The sequence below is a fragment of the Balaenoptera borealis genome, assembly GCF_965194805.1.
Source record: "Balaenoptera borealis genome assembly, chromosome: 2".
Lineage (NCBI taxonomy): Eukaryota > Metazoa > Chordata > Mammalia > Artiodactyla > Balaenopteridae > Balaenoptera > Balaenoptera borealis.
Window position 1 is genome coordinate 159,437,218 of NC_138867.1, and position 14,748 is coordinate 159,451,965.

Consider the following 14,748-nt stretch of genomic DNA (forward strand, 5'->3'; position numbering starts at 1 on the left):
TATATATATATATATATATATATATATATATATTCTTTCTCAGATTCTTTTCCCTTATAGGTCATTATAAAATACTGAGTATAGTTCCCTGTGCTATTCAGTAAGTCCTTGCTTGTTACCTATTTTATATACAATAGTATGCATATGTTAATCCCAAACTCCTAATTTATCTCTCCCCCCCTTCCCTTTTGGTAACCATAAGTTTGTTTTCTACGTCTGTGGGTCTATTTCGGTTTTGTATATAAGTTCATTTGTTTTTTTTTTTTTTAGATTCTACATATAAGTGATATCATATGATATTTGTCTTTGGCTTACTTCACTTAGCATGATAATCTCTAGGTCCATCCATGTTGCTGCAAGTGGCATTATTTCATTCTTTTTTATGGCTGAGTAATATTCCATTGTATAAAGATACCATATCTTCTTTATCCATTCATCTGTCAATGGACACTTAGATTGCTTCCATGTCTTTGCTATTGTAAATAGTGCTGCTATGAACATTGGAGTGCATTTATCATTTCTAATTATGGTTTTCTCTGAATATATGCTCAGGAGTGGGATTGTAGGATCATATGGTAATAAGCTGGAGTCTTGATCCCTCTCCTTACCATATGTGTGTGGTTAGGCAAGTCATGTCACCTCTCTGAGCCTAGGTTTTCCCAATTATAAAATGGGGAGAAGTACCCTGGCTGCAAAGAGTGCAATGGTGATTAGAGACAATGCATGGAAAGCACCCAGCCTGGAGTCCAGTACTTAGAAGGCTCTTAGTCATTGGCAGCGCCTTATAGAGCTCAGGCCGTGGACTGAGACTCAGAAGGAACTGGCAATGGTGACCAGAGCCAGGCCCCTGGAAATGACAGGGTGACAGGGACCCAGGGAGTTTTCCTGGGATACCTTGGATACACCAGGCCCCAGACTTATTGGGAGCACCTTGGCTGGGGGAGGGGGGCAACTTGGATGCCCTAGAGATGTACCTGGGCACTGAACTAGTTCCTCCTCTGTAGTCCAATAGATGGTGTTGAGGGTGAGATGACCTGGAAAGATGCAGTGGGGGCCGGGATGAGCTGTACGGAGTAAGCAATAGGGACCCACATTTGGGGATCCTGGTTATTTTATACTGTTGTTTATCCTTTCAATAAGTACTCAGGGAGCCACTTCTATATGCTGAGACATTTACTTAGAGCTGTGTTGGTGAAGAAGCTCACATTCAATCATTCATTCACTCATTAATTCATTCAGCCAGATAAACTTGCTAGATATCTACTCTGTGAGGGCCCGTGGTGGGAACAGAGAGGTGAATAAGGCACAGTCCCAGCTCTTGAGGAGCAGATGGGGTTGGAAGGGAGCGATAGAATGATGACCAAGAGCCCAGTCTTCGGAGACACTGCCCAGGCCTTGCTCAGCCACCTCTGCATATAGAGCCACATGATCTGGGCTGTCACCTCATTTCATTGGCCTCGGTTTCCTCATGAGATGGTTGTGAGCACTGAATATAAAATTTTTAAGCAATGCTTGAGCAGCAGTAAGCTCTCAATAAATGTTAGTGATGGTGACAGTGATGATGATGATATGAGCAGGGGGGAACCAAGTAGAAAGTTCTGGGGACGGGGCAGTTAGAGGAGGCATTCTAGAAAAGAATGCCTTTTAAAGGGCCTAACTAGCCTTTTAGTCTTGTTTTTCTTAGAGAATGAAGAAGGAATCCCCAGGTAGATAGGGTGGAAAGGGCAGTTCTGGCAGAGAACAGCACATGCAAAAGTGTGGAGGCAAGACATGGCCATGACTAGTTGGGCAAAGACCCCCTAACTCAATCATGGCCTCCTTTTGCTGCACTAAAGGGAGGATGGAGTTTTAAATTTAAATCTTTCAGGCTGCATGTCATTCACTTAGTCTCCCACAAAGGGACAGATTTCTAGGAGGTTTGTTCCCACATCCAGCTTGAAGCTCACCTTCTGTCCTCCTCTTGGGCCGGGAAGTTGGACCAGCCTCCAGCAAATATTTATGTTGAAATATTTGGAGACGACACAAGATCTGCAGATATTTTCATAATCTCTTTCACGGTTTACACAGCGTGCCACCTGCCTCTATCTCCTGACAAGGAAAGAAAGATTTTAAAGAAAATGGGCTGGAATGAACAAAGGGAAGTGACATGGGATTTTTATCTGAAAAGGCTTGCTCCGGAGACATAGAAATTGAGCCCAGGCTGAACTGGGAGAGTACATTCTAGGTGTCCTGATTGCGCTCTGTATATTCTGTCTGCTTTGCAACCTCCTAAGCATTCCCACAGTCATCTTCTTTCATAAGCCTCACAAAAATCCAGTTAGGAGGGGCTGTGATCCTTGTATGACAGATGGGGAAACAGAGGCTTAGAGAAGCTATAGTACCTAACTCAAGGGCACAGAGGAGTATATGCCAAAGTGGCAGATTTATTTCCAAGTGTGAGGTAAAGGAAGCTTTGTGAATTTTGGCTTTAAAGTGAGTTAAAGGATATTTGAGGTTTTCATAACTTATTTTATGGAAAGCTTATTATATGCTCCTATCACTGTACATGGAAGGAGTAATGCAACCCACCCATTCTCTTATGCCACCCAAGGTAGTTGCAGGGCAGAGGGCCCCACATTTCAGCCTCTGTGGGTGTCTCCTGTGTAGGCTTCCTTGTTCCTTAACTCCATCTTCCTAATCCCATCTGTGGGCTGGATGATATCAGTGAGGCCTTGGAGCCACCATGGGATGGCAGGGACATGAGATGGATGCAGTCTGGGTTCCTGTGTCACCACTTGGAAGAGAATGGCTTAACTTACATCAGACATGGACAGGAATAAGAAGTACCCTGTTATGGTACTAAGCCACGAAGATTCTGTTTTGTTTGTTACTGCAGCATAACATAGCCTATCCTCACTAACACGCTGCCTTGCCATCCAAAATTTCTACCCACTTCCCCAGGGAAACTCTACTCTTTGCAACAGGAGGAAAGAATTCAGTTCCTCATTGTGTCCTTGACTCAAGCACATTTTCTACCCCTGGCTTCATCTGGGTGTTTGTGGGTGTTTGCTCCATCCAGGCTCTGAGTGGGGTGATAGTGAGGTCCCTGCAACCCAGTTTCTACACCATCCATGACTAAACTTAGGTTTTCTCAGAATGTTCTAGAAATAATACACCTGGACAAGTTTTTTCAGAACAAAACACAGTCTACTCTCCCATGAGGAACATGCTTCTCTAGTTCATATAACTCCAAGCTTCCTTCTTGAAAAAGAGCAACTCTGGCATCATGACGCCAAAGCACACCTGTTCATGAGAAGCACCTGGGGAAGGCAAGTGGCAATTTAAATCAGCTCTCTCAGGAATAAATCACAGTGTTCTCATTTTATAGGTGAGGATGAAAGTCCCAGAGAAGGAAAGGTACTTGCCTAAGGCCACACAGCTATTACCCAGAAGAGGCAGTAGTAGAATCAAGACTCTAGTACTTATAACCCACTTTTCTTTTTTCTGTACCCCAATAGAGCACCCCAGGGTGCATGGACTTGGTCCATTCTTGCTTTGGTAGGACAAGACAGCAAACCCATATTTATTTTCCCAATTAGAATACCACAAACAGCACAGCCTTTGGAGTTGTAGAGGAGTGGAATCCTCCTCTAGAGGAGGTTTGGAATCAAAGCGTGGTTTGGAATCAAAGCCTGGTAGAGCTTTGGGATCAAAGGGTGGTTCTGAAAATTATAAGCTGTGTGACCTTGAAGAGGCCACTTGCCCTGTATGAATCTCATTTTCCTCATCTGAAAATAAGGGTAATCCCCACCTAGCTAGATTAGATAACACCTGAAAAGCACCTGACACATAATAGGAGCTCAAAATATGTGACTTCTTCTACTCTTTCACTGTATAAAAGCCCTGCACAAAAGGGTTATTGGCAACTACAAAGAAAGCTACCTCTTCTCAAGGCATGGGGACAATGATGTCATTGGCCAGACTGGCAGCAAGCATTAAGAGTCCATGTAGCATTGTGGTGAGCATGGGAGCTCTGGAGTCACGTTGCCTGGTTTCATAGCTTGGGTATGACTTTAAGCATGTAACTTAAACATTCTGTGCCTCAATTTCCTCATCGGTCCAATGGGGATAACAATAGTACCTACTTTATAAAGTTGTTGGGAATATTAAAAGAGTTAATGTGTTTTGAAAGAATGCTCAACATCACTAATCATTAGAGAAAGGCAAATCAAAACTACAATGAGGTATCCCCTCACACCAGTCAGAATAGCCATCATCAAAAAATCTACAAACGATAAATGCTGGAGAGGGTGTGGAGAAAAGGGAACCCTCTTGCACTGTTGGTGGGAATGTAAATTGATACAGCCACTATGGAGCACAGTATGGAGGTTCCTTAAAAAACTAAAAATAGAACTACCATACAACCCAGCAATCCCACTACTGGGCATATACCCTGAGGAAACCATAATTCAAAAAGAGTCATGTACCAGAATGTTCATTGCAGCTCTATTTACAGTAGCCAGGACATGGAAGCAACCTAAGTGTCCATCGACAGATGAATGGATAAAGAAGATGTGGCACATATATACAATGGAATATTACTCAGCCATAAAAAGAAATGAAACTGAGTTATTTGTAGTGAGGTGGATGGACCTAGAGTCTGTCATACAGAGTGAAGTAAGTCAGAAAGAGAAAAACAAATACCGTATGCTAACACATATATATGGAATCTAAAAAAAATGGTTATTAAGAACCTAGGGGCAGGATAGGAATAAAGACGCAGATGTAGAGAATGGACCTGAGGACATGGGCAGGGGGGAATGGTAAGCTGGGATGAAGCAAGACAGTGGCATGGACTTATATATACTACCAAATGTAAAATAGATAGCTAGTGGGAAGCAGCCGCATAGCACAGGGAGATCAGCTAGGTGCTTTGTGACCACCTAGAGGGGTGGAATAGGGAGGGTGGGAAGGAGACGCAAGAGGGAGGGGTTATGGGGATATATGTATATGTATAGCTGATTCACTTTGTTATAAAGCAGAAACTAACACACCATTGTAAAGCAATTATACTCCAAAAAAGATGTTTAAAAAAAAAAAAAAGAAAGCACAGAAGGAAGTGGGCTAGGTCAGAGTTTCAAAATGGGGATCATGGGCTGTGTGCACCAGAGGCCTACCTTTCAGGGGCATGGGCTAAGCAGCTATATCCACCAACTGCTGCTGTGTCAAATCCACCCCAACACTCAGTGACTTAAAACAATCATTGTTTATTTTGTCTCATGTGCCTGTGGCTGGGCTGGAGGTCAGCTCGTCTAGGTCAGCGTTGGCTGAGGTGACTCTATTCCAAGTGTCTTTTATCTTCTTGGGACCAGGAGGCTATCCTGGGCATGTCCTTCCCGTGGCAGTGGCAGAGATGTAAGAAAACATGCCCCAAGGTACAAATACACTTCAAAACACTGTATCACTTCCACTAACCATCCATCAGCTAAAGTAAGTATGACATGGCCAAGCCCAATGTCACAGTGGTGGGGAAAGACCTCCCTCTTGAGTGGGAGATGGCAGAGTCATGTAGTGAGGGTGTGGACTCAGAGGGGTGAAGAATCAGGGCCCATCTACCACAGTGGTCTCAGACAGGACCTGCAGGTCTAGATACCTAGCAGACTTCTGCTAAAAGAACAACTGATATATACTGATTGCTTTTTAAAATATTTGTTTGTTTGTCATTTTACCAATCTAGCTTGGTATTTCACCCATTCTTGAATCAAATGCCTATTTCCTTGGAATTTGACTAAGAGCCTCCACTCAAGTTGATTCAAGCTGTTTTCACATCACTGATAATGTCCATGCATGTCAACGCAATCTGCTAAGGATGAAGGAAACCGGTACCTGACCCTTTAGTGAAAGAGTGTAGAAATCAGAGCTTCACCTCAGAGTCGCAATCCTATCCTGTCCCCAGCGAGGGCTGCCGTCACCCAGTCCTCTGAAGGGAGAAGCTCATTCATCTATGTGTTCATTCATTCACTCACTTGTTCAGTAGCTCTTCTCCGATCAGCTTCTCTGGTACAGGCACTGTTCTAGAAGTGGGAAAATCTACAGTGAAAATTCTAATTAAGGAGACAAAAAATAAACAAAAATATAAATACATACTCAATACTCTTGGATTCTGATAAGTGCTATGAATTTGAAAAAGCAGAGAACTAGGGTAGAGAGCAGTGTCCACAGTGGGGCATGGAGTGGGGCTACTTGGATGAAGTCAGGGCCAGATTCCACAAAAAGACATTTGAGCTGATGCCTGAGGGCAAAAAGGAGACTGCTATGAGCAAAGTCTGGGGAAGAATGTTCCAGGCAAAAGGACCAGTGAGTGAGAGACCAGTCTGAGGCTTAAGTGGGGCCACATTGAACAGGCCCTTATGGACCCTGGTAGGAGTCTGAATATTCTAAGCACAATGGGGTCCCTTTAGGAGGTGTTAAGCAGGGGTGAAGTTTGGTCTTATTAACATTTTAAAAAGTAATGACTACTAGGTTGAAAAATGGATTGAAAGATGGCTTGAGTGGAACCCAAGGAGACCAGCTAGGAGGTGACATAGTTTATGTCATGGCCTGAAATCTCATTTCAGATGCAGCCTCTACCTTCATATAGAGAACTGGGAAGACTTAGGGCAAGGGAGAGACTTTAGGGCACCAGAGACAAGAGGGAGATTCTTTTTTAGCATCTCTCTGATTCCACAGTGTGAAGATGGAGTTCAGGCATAGGGGATGGGGAATCTGGGGCCCAGGATCTTACTGTATTTTCTTTTTCAATTACTTTTGATGGCATGTGTGGCAGAGATGGCTAACTGACCACTGGGATTTGTGCTTCTCTCCCATGGTAGATTTGTTGCTGGCAGGTGACCACCCTGACATTGACTATATGTCCTGCCCCTTTGAATCTGGGAAGGACTTTGAAATTAGTTCTGACCAGAGTGAGATGCTAGTAGAAGTGAAATGTGTCATCATGGGGTCAAGGTGGCTATGTGGCTGACATGCTTTCACCATGAACTCTCCTTCTCTTTGATGCTGACCTTCAATCCCAAGTGTTGGGATGGTGGTTTCACAAGAAGGAGGAGAAATGCTTAATCGGGAAAATCTGTGTTGGATTTTTCATGAACAAAACCTTTAAAAAATAAAATAAAAATAAACTTTTATGTGTGTAGCTCTGAGGCTCGGGGATTGTTACAACAGTTAATATTAGGATAAGATCCTGGTGAATACAACCAGAGATGCTGTTTTTTTTATTTTTGGTAATGGCATAAGTTCCATAAAAATAAGTTTATTTAAATAAGAAAATGAACATACTTAAGGAATAATGTCAAATGAACAATAGTCCAAGTGTACACACATAAAGCAAAGCATAGTTCTTAAAGGGCCAAGTTTGGGAAGTGTTGGCCTATAGCAAGCACAAATGATCTCATGTCAACTCTGAGGAAATGGAAGAGAATTAAAGACTCGAGAATTTCATGAAGGAAACAGTAGTAAACAGTGTGAAATACTGGAGGGGTTTCTGTAGGAGAAAATGCTGACTGTGGAAGATCAGGGGGATGTTTTGGCAGTACAGGCAGAGTTAATCTGAAGATGAAGCAGTGTGACCCCAAGGCCTACAGAATTAATGTATCAATAATTTATAAGATAGATGTGACCCTCAGAAGTGTTTGGATAGGCATGCACAGTGTTTTTTTTATAAATTAAATTAAATTAAAAATCAGAAGATTTTACATAAAAATCAGAAGATTTTACATAAAAATCAGAATTCCTGGTTTCTCTTGAAAAATCAGAAGATTTGGTAAAGTTTCAGGATACAAAATTAATGCACAGAAATCTCTTGCATTCCTATACACTAACAATGAAAGATCAGAAAGAGAAATTAAGGAAACAATCCCATTCACCACTGTAACAAGAAGAATAAAATACCTAGGAATAAACCTACCTAAGGAGGTAAAAGACCTCCTTACTCAGAAAACTATAAGACACTAATGAAAGAAATTAAAGATGACACAAACGGAGAAATATACCGTGTTCATGGATTGGAAGAATCAATATTGTGAAAATGACTATACTACCCAAAGCAATATACGGATTCAATGTAATCCCTATCAAATTACCAATGGCATTTTTTACAGAACTAGAACAAAAAATCTTAAAATCTGTATGGAGACACAAAAGACCCTGAATAGCCAAAGCAATCTTGAGGGAAAAAAATGGAGCTGCAGGAATCAGACTCCCTGACTTCAGACTATACTACAAAGCTACGGTAATCAGGACAATATGGTACTGGCACAAAAATAGAAACATACATCAATGGGACAGGATAGAAAGCCCAGCGATAAACCCACACACCTATGGTCAACTAATCTATGACAAAGGAGGTAAGGATATGCAATGGAGAAAAGACAGTCTCTTCAGTAAGTGGTGCTGGGAAAACTGGACAGCTACATGTAAAAGAATGAAATTAGAACACTCCCTAACACCATACACAAAAATAAATTCAAAATGGATTAGAGACCTAAATGTAAGACTGGACACTATAAAACTCTTAGAGGGAAACATAGGAAGAACACTCTTTGACATAAATCACAGCAAGATCTTTTTTGACCCACCTCCTAGAGTAATGGAAGTAAAAACAAAAATAAACAAAGGGGACCTAATGAAACTTAAAAGCATTTGCACAGCAAAGGAAACCATAAACAAGATGAAAAGACAACCCTCAGAATGGGAGAAAATATTTGCAAACGAATCAATGGACAAAGGATTAATCTCCAAAATATATAAACAGCTCATGTAGCTCAATATTAAAAAAACAAACAACCCAATCCAAAAATGGGCAGAAGACCTAAATAGACATTTCTCCAAAGAAGACATACAGATGGCCAAGAGGCCCATGAAATCTGCTCAACATCACTAATTATTAGAGAAATGCAAATCAAAACTACAATGAGGTATCACTTCACACTGGTTAGAATGGGCATCATCAGAAAATCTACAAACAACAAATACTGGAGAGTGTGTGGAGAAAAGGGAACCCTCTTGCACTGTTGGTGGGAATGTAAATTGATACAGCCACTATGGAGAACAGTATGGAGGTTCCTTAAAAAACTAAAAATAGAATTACCATATGACCCAGCAATCCCACTACTGGGCATATACCCTGAGAATACCATAATTCAAAAAGACACATGCACCACAATGTTCATTGCAGCACTATTTACAATAACCAGGTCATGGAAACAACCTAAATGCCCATCGACAGACAAATGGATAAAGAAGATGTAGTACATATATACAATGGAATATTACTCAGCCTTAAAAGGGAATGAAATTAGGTCCTTTGTAAAGATGTGGATGGACCTAGAGACTGTCATACAGAGTGAAGTAAGTCAGAAAGAGAAAAACAAAATCGTATATTAACGCATATATGTGGAATCTAGAAAAATGGTACAGATGAACTGGTTTGTAAGGCAGAAATAGAGACACAGATGTAGAGAACAAACGTATGGACACCAAGGAGGGGCGGGGGGAAGCAGCAGGGTGGGGGGCGGTGGTGGTGGGATGAATTGGGAGATTGGGATTGACATATATATACTACTACGTATAAAATAGATAACTAAGGAGAATCTGTTGTATAAAAAAATAAAATAAAATAAAATTTTTTCTAAAAATTAAAAAAAGGAAAATTCAGAAGATCTGGCCATACTGGACCAGCATTCCCACCTGGCAGCCTTCAGGTGGAGCTGAGAGGCAGATGTCACCTGTAGAAAAGCACGTCTGCATAGCAAGGACCAAATCCTTGTTTTCTCCCTGACCCCTAACCCAAGTCACAGTGGCTATCTCTCACTGGCATTGGTGCTTTGCTTTTGGAAGAGGAATATTTCCCTATACCCACACCTCTCTCAAAAGAGGAAAACCAAAGTGTTGAGAAAAAAGGGCCATGTGTTTCAAGAAAAACTGGAGAGAACACTTTTTTTGGTGGAAGTTAAAAACATTCTTATGAGTTTAATATGCAAATAAAGTGAATCTGTATTGAAAGACTATATTGAACGTTGTATTGAAAAGAATACAACTGATGACACCATCAAAAAACAAACGGTTAAAATTATATCCAGTATATGGGAAAGATGTATGATGAAAAGTTTATTGGACAGAAAAGGCAGTGAAATCACTGCAAGGTTCGTGTTTTGAGTGCCAGTAAAATCAGCCATAGTGCAGTGAAAGTAAATAGATGCATTTGATCGTTTGGTCCACATCACTGATGTGGGTTACTTTGCCGGGCTCTTTAGACGTTTGAGTGTGTGACCTTTGGCCATCAGCAAGCACAGTGGGCCTTTGGCAGCTCTAGGGAAATGGAACACAATCAGAGAACAGGGAAGAGTTGAGGAATTTGATGATCTGGCCCCCCAGCACTATGCCTGTCTTTTCCCCACACCCGATCCTCATTTGCCCCTTTCCCCTCTTCTCTTCACCCCTGTGTCTTCTGCCAACTCCCAAAGGAATCTGAAAGCTCCCAGTCATTTCTCACTCAAGGTTTTTGCTTCTCTTGACACTCAGAAGAGGAAGAGCCATCTCCTTCCAGTTGTATGCGGCCAGTTCAGCAGGCAGAGAAGCTAAGTCCGATCACAGGTGCAGCCCTCCAGGGACCATGTGTACGAATGCAAAATAGCAAATCCCTCCTGGGTACTCCCTCCAACTGAACATGGAGATCCAGGGAAAGTAGGTTTATAAGGATAGAAGAAATTTTTTTTAAAATTTTAAATGTTTATTCAATTTTTAAAGGTTACTTTCTATTTACAGTTATTACAAAATATTGGCTATGTTCCCATTTTGTACAATACATCCTTGAGCCGATCTTACACACAGTAGTTTGTGCCTCCCACTCCCCCTGACTGCTGTATTGCCCTCCCTCTCCCCCCCCCAACTGGTATCCAATTTTTTGTTCTCTATATCTGTGAGTCTGCTTCTTTTTGTTATATTCACTAGTTTGCTGTATTTTTCAGATTCCACACCTTAGTGATATCACTCAGTATTTGTCTTTCTCTGTCTGACATACTTAGCATAGTGCCCTCCAAGTCCATCCATGTAACTGTAAATGGCAAAATTTTGTTCTTTTTTATGGCTGAGTAGTATTTCGTTGTATATGTATACCACATCTTCTTCATCCATTCATCTTTTGATGGACACTTAGGTTGCTTCCATATCTTGACTATTGTAAATAGTGCTGCTAGGAACATTGGGGTGTATGTACCTTTTTGAATTAGTGTTTTTGTTTTCTTCAGATATATACCCAGGAGTGGAATTGCTGGGTCATATAGTAGTTCTGTTTTTTAGTTTTTTGAGAAACCTCCGTACTGTTTTCTACAGTGGCTGCACCAATTTACATTCCCACCAACAGCGTACAAGGGTTCCCATTTCTCTACATCCTTGCCAACATTTGTTATTTGTATTATTTTTGATGATAGTCATTCTGACAGGTGTGAGATAATATCTCCTTGTGGTTTTGATTTGCATTTCCCTGATGATTAACAATGTAGAGCATGTTTTCATGTGCCTGTTGGCCATCTGTATGTTGTTCTCTTTGAAAAAACGTCTATTCAGTTCTTCTGCCCATTTTTTAATCAGGTTTTTTTTTTGATGTTAAGTTGTATGAACTGTTTATATATAGTATAATATATAGTAATATATATATATTATAATATATATAGTAATCCTTTATCAGTCATGTCATTTGCAAATATTTTCTCCCATCCTGTACGTTGTCTTTTTGTTTTGTTGATGTTTTCCTTTGCTATGCAAAAGCTTTCAAGTTTAATTAGTAAGAGGAAAGAAATTTTAAATTAGAGAAAGGGATATTTAAAAAGAAAGATGGTGAAGAACAGAGGAAGATAGAAAGAGAAATGGATGGCATCTAAGCTCCATAGCCTACTCATGACACCAAATGCCAAAATAGTCCAAAATCCCTAAAAATGTCTAATATAAATCCTAAAGCATTATTTGCCTAATGTATAACATAGAATAATGGGAGGGTCAGGGGTTTTAGAGTCAAGGCCAACCAAAATTGAAATCCTGGTCCCACTATCTACGCTCTGTTGACCTTTTACAAGTTGCTCCCTGTCTGAGTCTCAGTTTTCTCATCTGTAAAATGGAAGTAAAATTCCTTACCTTATAGGAGGTTGGGAGTCATAATGAGATCACATGTATAGGGGCCTGGCACAGCACCTGGCACATAGCAATTGCTCTGGGAAGGTTAGGTTTTCCCCTTGGCTCAGTTTCATTGAAGCCATTGATTCAGATGATCTCCTTTGAGGCACATACACCTGGGCTCACAATTCCTTGGGCTGCACTGTGATAACAGCAAAATGTAGGAAAGCCACACTCCCATGGGAAACTTTGAGCCTGTACTGAATAGCCGTTTTCACTTACATTCCATGGATATTATAAATTTTCTGTGGGTTATAGTGGAAATAACAAAGTATTTGGAGTCTGACTGACCTGAACTTGTAGTTCTTAGAAACCCAGAGTTCTGGAAAACAATAAGAAAAGCTACCCTTCCCCTGGCATCTACTATTAGATGACATATCTCATTTAGTTCTCTAAACCACCCTATGCTGTGGGCATTATAATTCCTGTTTTACAGATAAATAAATGGAGGCTTACAAAGGTTAGGTGACTTGCTCAAGGTCAAACAGGTAGTAAACGGTGACACTGGAGTCCAGTGCAGACATAGAAGGACTTTGCTCTTACCCATTATTGCAACTGTCTGCAGAACCCACCCTGCAGGGAGTTTGCCCCTTTGCTGGACTCCTCTCCTCCACCCCATCTCTCTCCTTCTTGGCAGGCCCCCAGCCTCCAGGAGATGCTCATGTGTCGGTCACTGGGATCCCATCTGAATTGTTATCTGCACCTGCCTTGAGAATGCTCCCTCTCTGGGGTGTCCCTCTCTTTTCTCACTGCTAATGAACTTATCATGAAGCTGGGTATGGGACCTGGCACATAACAAGTGCAGTGCCCAATACCCCTTAATCTCCTTCTCCTCTGACCCTCCTACCCCAAAGTGGGGGACCGCATCACAAAAAGTATGCCTTTGACAAAAGACTTGAATAGACATTTTCCAAAGAAGACACACAAATGACCAATAAGCACATGAAAAGATGCTCAACATCACTAATCATTAGGGAAACACAAATCAAAATCACAATGAGATACCACCTCACACCCTTTAGGATGGCTGCTATCAAAAAAAAAAAAAAAAAAAAGACAGAGAGAAAATAATATTGGAGCCCTTGTGCATTATTGGTGGGAATATAAAATCGTACAGCTGTTGTGAAAAACAGTATGGCAGTTCCTCAAAAGGTTAAAAATAGACCTACCATATGATCCAGCAATTCCACTTCTGGGTATATACCCAGAAGAATTGAAAGCAGGGACTTGAAGAGATATTTGTATGTCTGTACATAACAGAATTATGCACAATTGCTAAAAGATGGAAGCAACCTAAGTGTCCATCGACAGATGAATGGATAAGCAAAATGTGGTATATACGTATTGAATTCAATACGTTGAATATGAATATTATTTAGCCTTAAAAAAGGACATTCTGACACATGTTACAACATGGATGAACCTTGAGGACATTATGCTAAGTGAAATAAGCTGGTCACAAAAAGGCAAATACTGCATGATTCCACTTAGATGAGATACCTAGAGCAGTCAAAATCACAGAGGCAGAAAGTAAAATGGTAGTTTGCCAGGGGCTGGGAGAGAAGGGAATAGGATGTTGTGTTTAATGGGTATAGAGTTTCAGTTTTGCAAGATGAAAGAGTTCTGGAGATGGATGGTGGTGGTGATGGTTGTACAACAATGTGAAGGAACTTAATATCATGCAACTGTATACTTTAAAATGGTTAAGGTGGTAAATTTTATGTTTATATGTTTTTTAACACAATTAAACAAAATGAAAAAAAATATGCCTCTGAGACCTGCAAGCCTTTATTATTTGTTCTCTTTTAGGAGCCTTCGCTTATTTGAAATATCATTTTGACCATTAAAGGTGCACTTAATCTGTCTCGTTTGTGAAGTCTTTTATCCCCTGAAGCCTGAGGAGGGGAAAATGCCATCTTATGATCATTTCATTATGTAACACTTCACACAACACCCGGGAGGAAATGGCTCCAGAAGAAAGATAAAAATACATTCTGAGATTAAAAAAAAAACAAAAAAAACCAACCAACCAAAAACAACAACAACAACAACAACAACTGCTGCTGTCTCCTTTTTCTCCATGACTTCAAATCCAGACATGCAAAAGTGAGTAATTAAAAAAATTCGGGTGTTACTTAAAGTGAACTTTAGTAACAACCAAGCAGTACCCACATTAATAGCATGGCAGGCAAGTCGGTGCATTGGATTCTGTCACCCAAGTGCCTGATATCCCAAAAGACCTCCCCACAGAGTATAGACTTTGTGTTTAGGCATGTGAATGTTGTTTTTAGGTTTTTTCTTTTTTTGTGCCAAAAAAAGGTGAAAAACTCACTTGACTCATAAACTGTCTTTCAGCTTCCTTCTCCACTGTGTGAATAACCTTAGATGATACACAAAGTCAGGCAAATGCTGATTTGAGGAACTTGAGAAGGTCAGTTATATATGTCCATGGACACACACGGGTTAGTCGGCAGCTATGTGGATATGAAAGATAAACAGAGAGAAGGAGAGAGAGACAGACTTGAAGAGTGATATGGGTACATT

The 14,748-nt window shown here is 40.7% G+C and overlaps 1 long non-coding RNA gene across 1 annotated transcript in view; it reads left to right on the forward strand.

Annotated features, from left to right (window-relative positions):
- Positions 1 to 14,748, forward strand: part of LOC309623331 — a 44,155-nt gene continuing 29,407 nt past the window's right edge. The window contains exon 1 of the long non-coding RNA XR_014241329.1: positions 1 to 14,748. This exon is cut by the window's right edge and continues 20,692 nt beyond it. This is a non-coding gene — a long non-coding RNA (uncharacterized lncRNA).